Here is an 11021-nt window from a genome sequence, read left to right as displayed (position 1 = left end):
CACCTTGGAAATCTTTTGAGGGCCATTAAGACCTCTCACATTCCAAAAAATTCCTATCATCTAAACCTAGTAGATTTTTTAGCTTGATACTTTTTAGACCTCTGATTTTTAACCTCCATCCATAAGGAGGCAACATCAGCCTCTTCCTCCATATTTGGATCAGAGTGATGGTCAGATTCAGTATCAAGAGGAGCATCAGAAGTATACAAATTACAGAAATCTTCCTTGGTGACTTCAATGTCTCCAGGAAGAAACATATCAGGATTATCCTGTTTAAATTTGTCTAATCTATCAAACTCTATTTTCTTAATAGCATCAACATTATTGCTAACTTGAGAGGGATTATCTCCCATAACAATGCCAGCATTGAGTGCTTTAGAAACTAGAGTTTCATTGTCCAGGCAAGCAAAAGAATTATGGAAGATTTCGGGGTTATTACCTCTGGGAATCTCCAAGTTCTTCTTCTGCTTAATCTCTTGAGCTTTGACCAAGGTTGGCTTCCCATCTCTCTTGATCCTGTTACTCATCCTAGTGGATATAACAGGGCCCCATTTTTCACCACTAGCTTTAAGGCTAGCAGCAAGAGTAGGACAGGGAATTAACCCTCCAAGAGAACCAGGGATACAGTCCTTGCTAGACACTCCATCCTTAATAGCAGCTTCAAACTCAGGGAGAAGAATTGTCCCAAAATTCTCCATTGGGTTTTTCTTAACAGCTTGCAGGTAGCTTTTAGTCCGGGGAGCATCTTGGATCTTCACGAAAACTGATCTCTCCAAAGGGCTGTTGTTATTCACATCCATCTTAGACAGATCAGTAGGAGAAATATCAGCCATATTGTGGGTTCTGTTTCTAGACCCACTAGGAGCAGAGGCAGGTCTTGGTCTGAAGTTGGAGTTCTTCCTACTGTTGTCAAGATCATGTTCCATCTCTTCTCCCAATAGGTCATCATTACTGAACTCATCTTCTCCACCCTGTTTTTTGCTGTTGTCATTCTCATCATTCTTGTGGTCAGGGGGATCAGAAGGGTTATCAGAATCCACAGCAGCTTCCTCATCAACTTTGAAAGTGAGAAGATACAGTTCTTGCTGAATTTCAAACAGTCTGTCTCTAGGGATCAAACTAGAATCTCTAACAGCAACCTGAACTCTCAACACTTCATAAAAAATTTTGAAAATGCCATGCCAGTCAATATTAGTAATGACACCCAAAGTAGCAGCAACTTGGGCAATCACAGACCAAGAGCACCAGGCAGGAGGCAGGCCTACAATATCCACCCAGACCTCAGTCAGGGAATCAAAGGCAGGCAGTTCTCCATGCCAATTCTTGAAAGATATGGAAACACCTTTCTTCTTGAGGTTAATGGAGTCATAAGCAACTAAGTCTGTGATTTTTTTTGTTTGGAGGGAATCTGACAAGATATTGAGAAGCATCATAAGCTCTGATCTGCCAAGGCCAGTTGGTTTTCCACATACTAGTGAAGCAAGCACCTAGCTCCTCAGCAGAAATTTCACCTTCTTCAATAACCACCAGACCCACATTTCCAAAGTTCAGCCAGTCACTGTTGCTTTTTTCTCCAGCCTCAAGATGAAAGAAGCCCAGGTCATTCCCAGCACTACCCCAGAATTGAGCAGCTGGGTAGGGTTTGTACCACAAGGGGCAGGCATCCATATGGTGACCAGGGACAGCAAACATAAAGCAAGTTTTTGGAACCTGACACATACCAACATAGTGCCTAGGCAGTCCATAGTTGAAACAAATAGCCCCAATATATTTAGGGTCTACATTGAAAGCATCAGGCTCAACAGTAGTCAGAACAGCCTGAGGAGCAGCAGGTCCAGCATCTGTTTTCTTCTTTCCAGCAGCATTTCTCTGTTTCTTCTTGCTCTTACTCCGACCAGTTTGCCCATTTCCAGAACCAGGACCACTACCAGCAGCTACAGGTTGATGGAACTGAGGATATTGCATAGGAGCACATTGGTTGGGGGCAATGAAAGGGAATTGAACCTGTTGCTGATTCGGCCAAGGGTTAGCAGAATACTGATGAAATCCAGGGGGAGGATATCCTGGGAACATCGATCCCATCTGCGGATACATCATCTGCGAGCTAGAGGCCAAAGGGAAGATGGGAGGCTTAGCATGGATGGATATAGGAGGATTTTGCTGCTGTTGGGCCAAAGGGGGGGGCGAACCGGGGGGATAACAGGGGGGACAGCGGTGACCTGGGAAGGGGGACACAGCTCGTTCCGTCCCTGGCCACCATTGACTCTCCCACCTCCTCTAGCCCCCTGCCCCGCTCCAGCTCCAGCCTTCTTGCGAGTCACCTCCGCGTAGGTCTCCCTTCCTTCTCTCTTCGACCAAAAATCAGCAGAGAAACTAAACTTAGTGGGTGCTTGGTGTTTGTCAGCGGCACCAACAGGGAAGCAATCATCCGTCGTGAAGCACCTACCCCAGAACTTATCCTTCCTCACCCAGACTAAGGAAAAGGGAGGAGGGGGGCGACGCGGCCGCCGACGAACCCTAGCCGCCCCTGGATCAGGCACACGATTGGGAGGAAGGAGAGAATTGGGGAAAGTGTTCCTTTTATCACCAAAGCGGCGGGCCCTGGTGTCATTCTCTCCACTGCCTCTGACCATCCGGACCCTCCTAGGCCCACCGCCCACCACCGCGTTGACCAGTCTCACCGGAGGCAATACTTCAAACGGCGGTGGCGATGGCGATCTCCGGCGAGCAGCAACCTCTGAAATTGAATTAGCAACAGAAGGGGAATGTGGCTTACATCCAGAATCAGCCGATTTGAGCATCAGCGCGTCGCCCTTCGGAAAGGTCTCCATCTCCTCCTCTGCTGCCTCGATGTGGAAGTCGCCTCTCCCTCCGCCCACTACAGAATCAAGGCGGGGGAGAGCTCCTGGCCCAACCCGAAGATGGAGGCTCGCTCGAGGTTTGTGGTGTTCGCCATTGCCCGCAGCGCGAGGTTCATCCTCGCCACAGCTAGAGCCTGCGACGCCTGCTCCGCCGCCCTTGCCGCCCGATCCGCCGCACGCTCCCGACGAGCCACCTCCGCGAGCAGCCGGCGAATCTCCGGATCCGCTGCAGCTCCTTCTCCTCCCTCCATCGGCAGATCTGAGAATTTCCGCCCCCAAACACTCTGACTCGCCAGTCCGGATCGCCACCGCCAATCCTGCACCAGCACGGGTCTTCTCGATGCGGCACAGCGAGAGCCCTCCGCCGCCGGAGCAGGGGTCAGCGGCGTTCAGCGAGCTCAGGCCGGCGTGGCTTGGGAGCACGGTGGAGGGCGCTGGGTGGAGCGCGGTGGGGGGCGCGGGGCAGAGTGTGGGCATGGGAGAAGAATTTCATAACCAGGAGAAGAATGAGTGGTGCCATGTTGCGTTCTTAAGTCAATTGTCCAAACTCTCATCTTTACTCAGGGTGGACACGGTCCGGGCCGGTCCGGTCCCTCACTGAGCCGACGTTTGGACCGGCCGCCGCTGAGTCGGACCGGATCGGACCGGCCAGCCATGCGGGCCTGTTTTCAGGGACCGGACCGGCGGCGTCGAAGCCCGGGCCGGACCGAGCGGACCGGCCAAGCACCACCGGCGGCAACATGCGCAGGTATAGCAACGTGGTGGGTGACGTGGGCGGGTGCTATGGCGAGTGGACGAGGTGTGCGTGCGCCGGCGGCATCGTGGGCGACATGCCGTAGGAAGTGTGCTGGGTCGAGCCGGCAGGGGCGCAATTGTTAGCGATGATCCTGCGCATGTTTATTACTCCTTCCGTAAACTAATATAAGAGCGTTTAAATTACTATTTTAGTTATCTAAACACTCTTATATTAGTTTACAGAGGGAGTACTTAGCATTTTTGTTGTTGCATGCAAGTAATTTATCGTGTGCATGAGCCCACAATTTTCTGTGTGCAGGCCTTGCCATGATTAGCGGATGAAATCTAACATCGAGTTGATCGTGTGACGATGCCGTGATTATCGGATCGAACCATGTTTCTCTCGTTCTTTCTTCTGCATGTTTGACTGAATAAAAGGAAACGGTAGCATGGTGGCGCATGATTATCGGAACGAATGCATTTCTCTCATTAGTATTTAGTCGCCAACAAAAGGAACGGGAGCGTGAAGTGAAGGCGCCTTAATTAACAGATCAAATCTCGTTGATCTTGTTCTTTCAATTTTTTGTGGACTGATTAAAAGGAATAAAATGGCAGCGCGTGATCTGATTCTTTTACTATCTCTTGCCCCTGGGGAAACTGCCTGTCCCTGTGTGACTCAGATAATAACGGGCATGACCTGAGTCTTCTTCTGTACTTGACCGAAGAAAAGGAAAAAATCAAGTCTATCTCAGACAATCACGGGCGTGACCGCGCTTTTTTTCTATTCTCTGTTCTCTTCTACCTTAGGAGCCGGAGAAGGTCGGCAGGGCATGCTCATTTATAGTGGCTGCGCGGATCTCACGGCCAGAGCACGCCGACGAGAAACGGCCTGCAGCTTCGGTCCGCTCGGTCGGACCGGTCAAAGACCGAACCGGACCGAGGAAATTTCGGGCCGAGATTTGGTAACCGGATCGGGCAATTTCTGCAGCGAGCCAGGACCGATCGATTCGGTCTTGAACGGGCCACGAGCGGGCCGAAAAGCCCGCTCGTGCCGTCCAGCCTGAATCTTTACTATAGTTGTACCCTCAAAAAAAAATCTTTACTATAGTTGCTTGTTGCCAAACTTTGTACTGACCATACATTTTTCTTCTTCAAACTCCTCTGAGCTGCATTATTTGGAAGATGGGAGACCCCTGGACAAACAGACATCGTGCCTTCTTCTGGTCGTCTATATCTATATCTCCTTTTAGCAGCCTCCCCCTTTTTGTATTTTCATGTATTACATGGATTATTTTTCATATTTGTCTTAACAACTATCATTTCTAAGTTTTGCACATCATAGTAAACTTGCCGCAAATTATGAAGCGGAAAAGAATAATCATCACGTTGCGTATGTATATGCGGTGCGTCTACTGCATATTAACTCTGGGGGCCAAACAAAACCTTAACTGGTCGAACCCCGTTTTTGGGAATGGCCGATTGGGTTTGACAGGTTAGGGTCTTGTCTGGCACCGTCTAACAATATTGGTGGTTTTTTGCAAAAAAAATGAAAGGTTGTGGTTTTTTATTTGGGGTCCCAAATGTGATGGTTTTTTGCAATTTACTCAACTCAAGGAGACGTATAACCAAGTTTACATGAATTACTAAACTTTGTGTGCCAATTCAGAAAATTTCGAAACAATACCAGTAAATTTCAAACACATATTTTGTTATATTGTCCTAATTAAAATTTCACTTGTCTGCCGACTCACACCAGCCGAATGGCTTCTCGATGGATATCCCAAGGGAAACCCCCCAAGTCTCTCCGCGCTTGCATCAGAGATAGGGCGGTCTTGTAGAGATATAAGATAGTTGGCACATTCATCCGACCGTCGTATTGAGCTGGTTGAGCAGCCTGCAGCCTTGACGCCTCATCCGGTGTGAACATCTAAACAAAAGAAAAGTTACTTACCTTGGTAAGTATAAATATAAAGAGTGAGACATACATACCATATCTGGTTGAGTAAGTAGATGTTTTCTTTCCCGTGGCAAACATATAATTTTGAAAGCTGTTGCACGTTTCAGGTGATCCCAACCGCGACAGTCGATGTCAGAAACCTCCATAAGGAGGTTAGTAAGATAGCTCGCATGGTCGGAGTAGTAATCAGCATCATAATCACAATGGAACAATGTGAGGGCCAGATCGACAACGCGCTTCGTAACCTGCACGCATACATGAATAGATAAAATTTGTTAGAAACAGATGAAGGAAAATATATTAGAAATGAAGGAGTACGGAACAAACCTAATAATACGACATACCATGTTTGGTTGGACATGATGGAATCCGTTACGGAACAAACCTAATAATACGACGTACCATGTTTGGTTGGACATGATGGAATCCATTACGCCGTAGCAGGATATCCAGTCCCTTGCTCATGTGGATGTTGTGTTCCCCGGTGAGATCAGACTCTTTCTCTTCAGGCACAAAGTATTTCAAGAGATGCTTGAGACCCCACATGAGCTCCATCACAACATCGTTGTGGAGGCACCTGATTCCCTACAATTAAGTAACTAAATAATTAATTACAACACCGTCTAAATAGTTGTGAGCGCTGGGTAGGAGCAAGCTTGTTACTCCAATAGTCATATTAGACATCCACCAATGGTCATGTGTTTTTGATCCAAAACCTAGGCCGAAGTAGACGACACTGAATTATGAACTACACAAAGATTCAAGACTCATGGTAGTACCGGTGGTCTCCTATAACAACAAACATAAGTACTACTCCCCCCGTTCGTAAATATAAGTCTTTTTAGAGATTTTAACAAATGACTACATACGAAGCAAAATGAGTGAATGTACATTCTATAATATGTCTACATACATCTGTATATTATAGTCTATTTAAATGTATAAAAGGACTTATATTGAGAAACGGAGGGAGTAGTACGTAGTAAGTAGTACCAGCTGCTAGCGTCTTGCCATGCATGCAAACGGTCTTGAGCTTGTTGCCCAGGTGCTTGTCAACATGTCCTGTAACAACGTCGATGGCAAGTGATTTATCATCAAACCTTTCATAGTCATCCCGACTTTGGACCTGATCCATCGAAAATTGATTAGTTAATCCCGCACGCACGCATGCACAAATTGTATTACTACTCCCTCCAATCGGTATATGCAAAGAGTCTTCAGTTTGACTAGTGAATGTGTTATATGTCAAAAAGTCCTAAGAGAATCACTTACACGCATCCCACTCGCGACGCTCCCAGGGCCCGGCACGAGCAATAACCTAGCACCCCCCCCCCCCCCCCCCCCCCCCCCCCCCCCCCCCCCCCCCCCCCCCCCCCCCCCCCTCACTCCCCGCTCCTTCCTCGTTCCTCTGCCGCCGTCGGGGGGATGCCGATGGGCAATGGCCGCTCAGCGAACGGCGGCGGCAGGGCCTATTCCGTTGCGTTTCTATTTCTCGAATGTGCGGTTCATTCCGCTCCTTCCATGTGGAAAACATCACGAGGTTGATGAGAGCATTAAACTCCTTCATCTGTGTCGCAGGCCTGTTCTCGCCATGTGAGGATGATCAAGACTTGCCGTGGGCACGCAATGTTGAGAGGCAATGGTTGCATCAACCAGAACCAGACCGCCCAAGCAAAAGGACATTTGATTAGGAGATGGTTCATATGAAATGTTGATTCCAACAGAAGACAAGAAAGATCTAGATTGCAGAATTTCCTAGCCACAATACAGTGCAACATGATTGGAGAAATGAAATTTCAGTCTAATATTTGTGGCCGACACTTCGGACGATTAGAACATCATTGTTGTTCCATTTTTGTTAGGTTTGACTTCATTTCTACCTGATGCAATGCTCAAACTTTTTAAAAATATGCTCTGATCCAAATCTTATCATATGCTCCTAACATGTTCAATATATATCTTTATTTTCTATAAGAATAGACAGACGCGGCTACTACTGTCTTCAAGTTCTACTGTATACTAGAGTAATGTAAGTAGTACTTACAATGGAATTGACAGACGAACGCCACACGAAGTATGTCCAAAGGTACTGCATCATCATCATTGTTGAGTAGTATGAATTAGTTGGAACGAAGGAAGGAAGAAAAGGAAACTATTGAGAAGACGTGCCTTGAGGGCCTTGTCCTCGTCCTCGTGGAGGCAGTCGGGCTTGCGCACGGTGAAGATGGCGAAGCCATGTGGTGTCTCGAGTAGCAACTTCATGTACAACTCGTCTCTCGTGTAGCAGTTGCGCATTGCCGCCGATCAACTCTTGTCGCCGCCGTCGGCGTAGCCTGAGGGCTTGGTCACCCGGATAGGAGTAATTATAGGGAAAAAAGACGAAGCAGCCAGATCGCTACCAGATTGTATGCCAGATTGGATCGATGCAGAAAGACAAAAAAATCTAAGTTCCTTCCCAACAATAAAGGGAGGAAGGTTTCTTCCTCCTAAATGTTCGTACTACGCCGTCCGTCTCACGTGGCTCTTCCGTCCTACTCCCTCTGTTTCAAAATATAAGAACGTTTTTAACATTATACTAGTATAAAAAACGTTCTTATATTATGGGACGGAGGGAGTAGTATTTTCTGGCTGCATGGTTGCACGTACAGTTCCGATAGAGTGCAAATAGAATATGATCTGTTATAAAAAAAAGAATTTGATCTTACCATGAAAGAATAGAAAAACTGATCTGGACCATCGGATGGCAGATTGATGGCCCAGATTCGGGTGGAGAGATCTATACGCACAATTTGCAAACCAGTCCCTGCCTGAGAGCCAATTTGCTCCCGTCGTCCTAACCAGGTCAAACCCAAACCCAATTCCCCAACACACCGGCACACGCACGGTCTGAAATTCCCATGTCGGTGGCGGTGGTCACCCAGATCCCTCAACGGCTCGATGAGTGTGGAGGTGATGTTCCATCTCTTCGATGGCTCCTGACCATTGTGTCGCCAGCGACCTTTTGATGCGACGCAAATCGATGCTCGCTTGATACTAAGCTCTGCCCCGACGTGTGCTCGTCACAGCCTCCCCCATCCGAGGCTCCGACAGCGGCTGGTTCGTCACTTCCTCCTCCACCTCCTCGACGGAAAGGATGTACTGTTGGGCTCCTCAGCTCCTTCCCGTATGTCTTGTGCAACATGGTGCGAAGTCATCATGTAACAGACAGAGACCGGTTCCCCGGATTCTTTGGCGTAATATATTATTATATGTGTGCTGTAATTATTTATTCGTTGCATTCATTATTGCATTATCCATGTTGTATCAACAGTCCATTGACGCTATACCGGATTTTATTCGGGTGTTTTTATAAAATAAACTCATAAATCGTTTGGTAGATCCCAACCGGGCCTTTCATTTTCCCCCTCTTCTCTAACATAGCCCACATATTTAAACCCACACGCAACCTAGTCCGAAAACTTTCCCCAACCCGAACCGACTGATCGTGATCAGATAGTTCGAATCAACCCCAAACTACCCTAAACATCTTCAGTTTCTTCAGTAGACCACCCGACTGACCTGGAGCCGTCCGATCAAAATCGAAGGCTCCAAAAACTGCCATAGATCCCACCCTACATAGGAGAGCCGCTCCTTTCGAATCAGGTTTTGCCTCTTCTCGTTAGCTTCGGTAATGATACGGAGACATGGAGTGCGAGGATTCGTTTGACTACGTACTTTTTGTTTGACTACACTTCGTGGGTTCGGTCTTCTTCAAAGTAGGATTTGAGGCAAGGATCATCATTACCTTGGATATACTAGCTTTGCTTGATATATGCCTTCATGCTATCGTTTGGTCTCGCTACCTTCCACTTGTTTGCAAGCCTCTCAATTGCCATGATCTGGTGGTTAGCAGTGTATATGGTACGAAAAGGAGCTGGAACCGGTAAAAATGGCGAAGGGAAGAGGGAGAAAGAGGAATAGCACGATCGGGAGGAAGAAGACGGTCAGGATCCTTATCCTGAACTCTTCATCCGTGTGGTGAATGAAGACATCCTCTTTGGTCGGGACGCTGGCGAAGATCATCTCTTCAGCCCACTACACAACAAAGACGCCTCTTCGGCCAAGACCCGCTGATCTTCGTTCCAAAGGCGACCGAAGAGTTGTCTTCGGCCACCACAAGAACGAAGACTTCCTCTTCGGCCAATGCACTGAGGAAGAGTCCCTCTTCCTTCTACATGAGGATGACCTGGTCATACAAGTGAAAGTTTGGAATTAGGTTATATATTTTCAGAATTTGTTATAAAAATTAATATTAAAAAATCAATACATGGAATATAAGAAAATAAGCCACACGGGGTCAAATTATTAATTATAATTCATAGAGAAACGAGCTAAGAGCCGTATTTTCATTAACATACAGCTCCCCTTTCTCCTCTTAAAATACAACAATATTTTGCATATGGTAATGTGCTAAGAGATAAGCGCTGAGAAATGGCCAAACATGGCCTAATAAGGCTTTTTTTGCAGGAAAAACTTTTCATCTGTTCAACAACTGTCATGGCAATACTGATTTAAGGAATTCTTATCATGATCTAAGTAATCTTATCATGCAAAAAAGTGGGAATAGGGAAAATTGCAGTAGCATGTCCACACAAGTCCTACAAGATTTTGTTTACGCCAAAGCGTGTTTGATTGCACAGCAGGAAAAACAAAGAACTGTTTGTGCGGATGAAAAAAAATTCTATATGAAATCTAGTGCAATGGATTTCTCAAGAGAATTCCAACCAGATATAGAAAGTTACAAAGATTTTTAATCCTCCAAAATTCTTATAAAAAAACTTTGAATCAACCCAAATTCTAATTAGTGCAGCTGCACTTTTGGCGGTTGCGAGCACACACCCGCGAGCGTCGTTCGATTTAGATCGCGCCGCGCAGGAGAAAAAACACCCACGACCCACACCCTCGCCCACCAACCAAATATAGGCAATTTACAGATGATGCCATGCAATTTGGTAGTCATCGTAGCCAACTCAAAAGAACATCGGGATGATACGTGACCATGATATGCAGGCTAAACAAAAGTTGATTGCTGTAGTACAAAACTTGCCTCGCCGTGGCACCAAAGTTGCCTGAGAAAAAAAAGTTCATCGAAACATACCCATATGGGATCTAGTTTTGAAGAGCTCATACTCTTCTTTATCATATTTGCCTTCGAGATCTATTTTTATTCGCTTTTATTTTCTATTAATCCAAAAACCTAATTGTGAAAACGAAGCTTAATTTCAACATGGGAGAAGATCTTTCTTTCCTTGAAATGGATTTTGCATCATAACATTAAGACAAAAACTTCTATTTTTGGCTGTTTGCCCGGAAACACTAAGGAGCACACGTGTGCTCCCTAGTTGCGTCCGTGTTGTCTATGCAGTGCAAGTTAGTATACTCAATTTCATCCGTCCATGAGGTGCACAAATTTCCACAAATCAGTTGAG

This window comes from Triticum urartu, chromosome 1 (assembly GCF_003073215.2).
Source record: "Triticum urartu cultivar G1812 chromosome 1, Tu2.1, whole genome shotgun sequence".
NCBI classification, from domain to species: domain Eukaryota; kingdom Viridiplantae; phylum Streptophyta; class Magnoliopsida; order Poales; family Poaceae; genus Triticum; species Triticum urartu.
This window is presented reverse-complemented; position numbering follows the sequence as displayed.